General features: G+C 32.3%; 1 long non-coding RNA gene and 1 pseudogene across 2 annotated transcripts; one reads left to right on the top strand and one right to left on the bottom strand.

Moving 5' to 3' along the window:
• Nucleotides 1-308: 308 nt before the first annotated feature.
• LOC139894548 (uncharacterized) lies at nt 309-5,110 on the top strand. 2 transcript variants are annotated; one of them, XR_011775096.1, is made up of 5 exons: nt 309-855; nt 2,580-2,689; nt 4,408-4,492; nt 4,581-4,662; nt 4,762-5,110. It is a non-coding gene; the product is annotated as an uncharacterized lncRNA (long non-coding RNA). The 2 variants fall into 2 exon arrangements; XR_011775085.1 differs by lacking the exon at nt 4,762-5,110 and having other exon boundaries at nt 316-855; nt 4,581-4,743.
• A 971-nt stretch (nt 5,111-6,081) lies between these two features.
• LOC139852655 (alpha,alpha-trehalose-phosphate synthase [UDP-forming] 1-like) overlaps nt 6,082-7,443 on the bottom strand; it is a 205,554-nt pseudogene continuing 204,192 nt past the window's right edge.

The following is a 7,443-nucleotide window of genomic DNA, read 5'->3' as shown; positions in this document are numbered from 1 at the left end:
AATATAGCCTGAAATATTTAGTGTTTTTTTAACGATGTCTGTTTCGCGCGTAGTTAGTCTCGTTGTGTTTGTTAGATTTTTTCTAGTTGAACGGTGATTTCAGGAAAATTTAACTCGCACCGAGCGAGAAGATAAGGCCCGTTAAAGTTGAGGTGTAAAGTTGAGGGACCGTTGTGTAGATTGAATCGAATTTGAGGTCCGTTTGTAATGTGAACGTAAACTCAAAGCGAAAATTAAAACTAGTTGAAAGTACAATTTTCTCCGTGTACTTTAGAATAGAGGGATAGGGAGGATGATGATGATGATGGTGGTGATGATGATGATGATGATGATGATGATAATATAAATATGGAGTAATATATGCAGTAGGTATTAAATAAGTAAACGAAACATGAACTGACAATACAACACCTATTTATACCTATCACATTAACTAAAAAGCATTCACGCAACCTTTTGTATTTGAAGAAAAAACCCTAAAATCAGACTCAACATTCAGGCAACGGTGGTGTTCCTTCACCCTTTTTCAAGTGACTCTCCATTTTTCAGTTTATTGTCTTTCTTTTTTGTATTTTCCGGCGACGACACCTGACTTCTTTCGCCCGTTAGATCTTGAAAATTCAAGTAGATCTGCTTGTTTGAGTAAGAGCAGATCTAATGGCGATTTGAGTAGATCTGCTCGTTTGACCGGTGTTGACCACCGAGAAAGTTGAGCGAGAAGACCAAGCACTACTTGACCCGACATTGACCGAATTTTTATTTGATTTGAGCGTAACGGGTCGAGATCGTCACCCGGCCTACTAGTCACCACCACCACCACCACCGCACCAGTCACAACCACTACACCATAAATTTGTAAGTTATTTCTCTTCTAACTTTTTTCTTCGATTTACTATTTCTAGGTATTTATGTTCAAATATTTTGTTTTTTATAAGATCTCTGTTTTTGGAGTTGGTTAATATTCTTGGTGATGATAGTGACAGAATTGTAACGCTTCGATCTAGTAGTAATATGTGTCTGATTTAGTTAATTGTGGCGTTTTTGAAGTTTACATAGGACCATATAAAAAGTAATTTTGCTATTTATAATGTTTAGCTACAGAACTAAGTTTTTGTTATAAAATGGTGCCAACTTTCATCTAACATGAATTTTTCATTTTTTCATCATATTTGACATGGTGGTTGTGGCTGTATTAAAATAAAATGCTATATATATAGACTTTAGGCCTTTATTTTCCTTAAACATTTCTTCTCGTTCACACACGGGCAGGATCAATGGTTAGTAACCAATTGGGGGAAGTGGAGGGAAGCAAAAAAAAAAAAAAAAAAATTCGTTTTTTTTGGATTTTTTTTTTTCAGGCATCAAGATCACACGAAAATATGAACATTTAGAAAAGACACGATGAATGTTATTATTTAGGCGGGAAAACGACCGACAAAAATAACATTCAAGATAATATTGATCGTGAAAAATGTTAACGTGTTTTTTTTTTTCTTCATGTTTTGTGAAGTAAAATTTAGCCCGATTTAGGGTTTAGGGTTTGGTGTTTTGGGTTAAACCCAAAACACCAAACCCTAAACCCTGAACCTTAAACTCTAAACCGTTCGTGTTAAAAACTCAATCTAAATCCTAAATCTAAACCCTAAATCTAAACCCTAAACCCTAAATTTCTAAACCCTAATATCTAAATCCTAATATCTAAAAACTCAACATACGCTCGAAAAACACGATAATTGTTATATATTACTTCTTCGGGCGTTTTTCCACCAAAATAAAAACATTTATCACAAAGTGTCTTTATTAAATGTTCATATTTTCATCCAATCTATAATGTTCATGAACAGAGTTTTTTCAAAAAACAAAAAAAAAAAACATTTTGCTTCCTCCAGCTTTCTCCCAATTGGTTACTTACCCCTTGATCCTACCATCGTTCACACATAAGTTTCCCCTTTCTTTTGAACCCTAATTAGGCTCATTCTGCCCCAACTTATTTTAACCCAAAAATCCCCTTTTTTAGCCCATGAATCTCCAATTTTTTGAACTACCTAAATAAAAACTGTAGTGGAAAAGATTTTACTGCAAATTAAGGAACAATTGAAACCGTTAATGAGAAGACTAAAATAACAATTTGAAATCACCATCACCACCATTTGAAGCGCCGCCGGAATAATTACCACCACCACCTCGACCAGGTGTTTGGGCGCCGAATCTTCTTATATTCTTTACTATTATAAATTTTTTGACACAAAACACTTAGAGGTATCTCTTTTTAACTTTAACTCGTAATTACTTTTTTGTTTTAATTTTTTTAACCAACATTTCTGTTGTAGACCGATAAGAATACACAAATTTTAATGACTCCTACAGTAAAAGCTACCACACTACATTTATTTTCTATATTTATATATAACATTAATTGTTCCCACTACCATCAAATATCTCCCTCACAAACAAATGCTTTTATGGCATTTTTTTTTAAACCATGTAAATGTAATCTTGTTATGTATTCTGTTATGAGTTGGCCCTTCATATCTTATAAACTCACCCTTTATATCTGTTGTTTGCTAAATTTATTCCAGTTTCAATGAGGTATAATAAGATACATAAAGCGAAGCTTCCATGGCGTTTGATTCAACATCATCTAACCGCAAGATCTATCAATATGACGTGTTCCTGAACTTTAAAATAGGTATTTTTTATATAGATGTACGCACGCATATTTTTGTTGCATTTTGAGGTTCCTAGTTTGTTTAATTCTTGCTGACATAATGACTACTATGGAAACTTAGTGAGATCATAAAAGAGTGGGTCTCACTGTAGTTGTATTAGAGTCGGGTCATAAAAACATAGCTTTTTTATTTATCTAGGATAAATGATGAAAAAATGAATACGGGTCAATTGATGTAAATTTCGTCATTAAAGGTTTGTTATGATGAGATTATGAAAAAATGAATACGGGTCAAATGAATATGGGTAATTGTTATGAAAGGGATGAGGAAGCAGAGATGTTGTGTCTTGCTTTTCCTAGAGTTTGAGGAGAATTGTGAGGAAACTAAGGTTGTAAAACTCGCGACTCGGGAGATATAATATAAATGTTAGGTATAATATGAGGGGTTATATTGTATCTGCGTAATAGTGAGATTGAGATGATTATTAAACTTGAGGGTTAAAATGTAGGATAAATAAGATTAAGGGGGTTAAAATGTAAGCTATATAATACTTCGTATATGATTTTGATTACAATATGTAACTCTTGTGTAGAAAAGAATAAAATATTAGAGTTTCTTGATAAATATAAATTTATCTTCGTATAATACTAGAAAGGAAAGGATAATTTAGTCATGGTAAATTAGTAAGTGTTTGACTATATAAAAAGGTAATACCACTTGTCATGATGAATCATTTTCCTTTTTGGAATGAAACATTAGTAAAACGATTTCTTTTACAAACTTTTTCATTTAAAGGAAGACATTTTTTATTAGTAAATAAACCGAATGCAATATAGTTTTATAGCTTTCTTGACTATCTGGTATCTATATTTTGTACTATGAGGCAAACATAAATTTACAATGGCATATGCTTGAGTGCTACAATGCTACTGGAAATAATCCTTTGTGTGTGTGAGTCTTGGTTGAGACAATGTGTAGATAGTATGTGTGGTTGTGCATAGCATGTGTGAGTTTACTGTTAAAAAGAACACTTATTACTGGATTAGATGACTTAAAACAAGAGTAGTGTCATTTGTGTTCGAACGTACCAAATGGCATATGCTCGAGTGCTACAATGCTACTAGAAATAATCAATATTATGTGTGCGTGAGTCTTGCTTGAGACAATGTGTAGATACTATGTGTGGTGTTGCATAACATGTGTGAGTTCGTTTTTAAAAAGATCACTTATAACTGGATTAAATGACTTAAAAAATAAGGAAATTTAACCTTCATTAAGCCATAGTACAAGAGGCTTAGAAGAAGAGTTAAGTGGTGATCACTTGCAAGATAGTAAAACATTTGTTTTATTTGGATTTCCTTTCCCGACTATTTGGTACTGTTTTCTGTTATAAACTTGATTTTAGTTTAATGATCAAGGATAAACGATACTACGTATTATTTAAAATGATCAAGCATTTTCACAGAAGGTCCAATTTTAAACTTCAATCATACATATTATTAAAATCAATGACATAATTTAAAATACTATGTGAAGGTCCATTTTTAAACTTTCAGTCTTAGTCGTTACTTTTAATCTAACTAGTTCTAACTTTCTTAACTTCAAACTACATAAATAATTAAATAAACAATACCTTAATTTATGAAGTGTTACAAAGATAATCGTAAAAAATGTGAATTTGAATTTTGACAGGAATTAAAACATTAATTAATCAAGTTCATACATCTTTTTCTTACAGAAGGGAAAATCATCCATCCGTGTTTAAAAAAGGAAAGCATGTTTTGTGGATCGAAAATTTACAATCATTAGATGAAATATGCGAGGTAAATTCGAGAGATGCAAAATATGTAGCACGAGGATTTTACTTTATTTTTTTTTTTTACAAAATGATGAAAATATGTGTGTGGACAGGCACGAGAGAAAGTTGAGAACATTATGTTTCGCAACGGTTTGATTTCTCTCATATGAAATTTTCGGAAGACAAGTTATCAAAGTTAGTACTCACGTGTTAATTACTTGGTTATGTTATAGTAGTATTACTTTATAGAGTAACCATAAATGAGTGGTAATATTATATTTAATGATTTTGCAGAGCTGAAGGTTTTTTTTCATACGAAGGAAGATGCACGGGCTGCTTACTATATTGTTCTGAAATTAGGATTACGGTGCGGTGAATATGAGGAGGATTAGAGCATTATTAATATGCGGAATTTATGATATGGAATGGTTAGTTTATCTATGCGTGTTTTAAACCAAGTTTAGTTCCTCTATTTAGTTGTTAGTTGGATTGTTGTTGGCTGTTATTGGCTCTTAAATTAGATGTTGGTAATGTTTAATGAAAGTTGTACTGACTGCTTACTATACTGTTATGGAATTAGAATTACGGTGCGGTTAATATGAGGAGGATTAGGGCATTATTAATATGAGGAATTTATGATGTGGAATGGTTAATTTATCTATGCGTGTTTTAAACCCAAGTTTAGTGAATATCATGTTTTAAAACATAAACATACCGACTACAAAAACACGTTATTCATTTTATATTCACTACATTTCACCACAACATTTAAGCTACCGCAATTTCACTACAATTCAGTGACTACCATGACATTTATAATAAGCAAATGCTATAAAAATGTAACTAAACATTGTATAGATTTATGGTATACTTATATTTGTGAATGAAGTGAGAAAATGTTTCTAACAATTATTAAATATTAGATATATTATATTATAATATATTAATTAATATTTAATATAATGAATAATATAATACTATATTATATTAATTTAAACTTTTTTGAAGTAGCAAATTGATCAATCCTAAATTCACTAGGTAAGGGAGTTTTGACTTGAATTCAATGAGGTTGGAGTTTATTTTGGTGTTCAAGGGACCCTGCGGTGGTGTTCCGCCGATCCTTTGATCGAAGGAGATGACCAACCGCCATGCCCGATCGTATTGTCGTAATGACACCGTTAAACGATCATATGATTCATTCGTCAACACCTTAATCTCATTCACTATCTCTATTAGCTCACCTCCTTAGAGTGTGGCGGATATTCTGTTACCCAATTGTTAAATGCTCTAGATTCAACAACTTTCAAATAATGAATCTTGGTCCCTATTTATAGGGTATGGCGCATGTACGCGCATAGCTTCTGAATGATGGTTTCTGAATGATGCATATAATGTTTCTATTGGGCAAATATAATCTGCAGTATGGGTCGTTTATGTGATGCACTATAATATGTGCTTATCTTTCTGGTTACTCATGAGCAAATTAAGCATATAATTGGTAAACATCTTAATTTTGTTGAAAAATACCAGAACACACCGAGACAATTTTAAATATCAACATGAAGTGAAGTCTACGCTAACTTATTACACAAACCTACTTATGCACGGACATTTTTATGTGGCACTAGCAAGATGTCTTAAAAAGGCGACCACATCATCCGAATTTGGGATTAGTTATTGTGCGTTTGTGCGTGTTCGCCCAACCACACACGGGAAATAATTATCCCCTTTCAAATCAAGTACATTCCATGTTATTTTATCCGGGGATGACGATGTTCGTCTCCCATCATTCCCAACAACATTGTTACTGTTAGTGTTACCGTTACTATAACTATTACCATTTCGCTTATTATTTTCTTGATGTCGTTGGTGAGTTTGCTTTTGAGATGATGATTTTGATCCACTTTTTCCTGCTCTTTTGTCTCCCGATAGTTTTGTTGCTTCACTATGCCCATGCCGTCTAAAGGAAGTTCCTGATCGAAAAATGTATAAATATCTTCGTCCTGCAAAATTTATGGCAGGTTTTTAATCTGCAAATACCATTTCATATAAGATAGAGTAATTAAGATACCCCATACACCACTTATGTGGTATTGGATTTTTTTGTTGTTGTTGTTGTTGTTGTTGTTGTTGTTAAGATAATGGAGTACAAACCTTGCCTAAGGAATGGCCAATGCACAGGACATAATCGTTACTCCATGGTTTCGTGTAAAAGAATAAGAAAACAAAAAAAAAAAAAAAAAAAACATCAAGTTACGGCTGAAGTATTAACCACCAAATATAAACGGGAAAAGTATATGAAAATGCATTAAACTTTCATCAAATTCCTATTGTATGCATCCAACTTTCAAATCTCCTATTATATGCATTTAACTTTCTAAATTGTCCTATTCTATGCAACTTATGACTTATACAACAGGTATCAAGTTACTAACATTAATTTTTTTACGCGGTTGGTCCCTCCACAAACGAATGTTAGTTATCTCCGATAAAAATCTCTAAACAATTTTCCACATATTACATCGATATTAATATGTAATATAATCTTCATCTTCCCCAATTTGTTAATCTAAAACCAACACCATAGTTTAAGAAATTGCATTTTTCTTGAATCATCATTTTCCCTAATTTTTGTTAAATCATGATCTTCTCCAATTTTTTAATCCAAAACCAACACTGTGACGATCGCTCCAAATCCATATGGACGAACACGTCATTCATCGATTTCATTGCGAGGTATTTGACCTCTATATGATACGTTTTGTAAACATTGCATTCTTTTGAAAAGGCACACCATAAATGAATATTTAAATCAAAGGTTTTCGACATCTGATGATTTCTACATATAGACAATCACCGTAAATAATAGTTTACAATAGTACTTCCATTGACAATGCAGTCAAAATAAGATACATGGTGATGATTTGGTGAATGCAACGTTTCCTTGATAAATATGCCATGTAAGACTCCATGCAC

Source organism: Rutidosis leptorrhynchoides, chromosome 1 (assembly GCF_046630445.1).
Source record: "Rutidosis leptorrhynchoides isolate AG116_Rl617_1_P2 chromosome 1, CSIRO_AGI_Rlap_v1, whole genome shotgun sequence".
NCBI lineage: Eukaryota > Viridiplantae > Streptophyta > Magnoliopsida > Asterales > Asteraceae > Rutidosis > Rutidosis leptorrhynchoides.
Note: the sequence above shows the minus strand (reverse complement) of the source record. Positions and strands in the feature narration are given on the sequence as shown.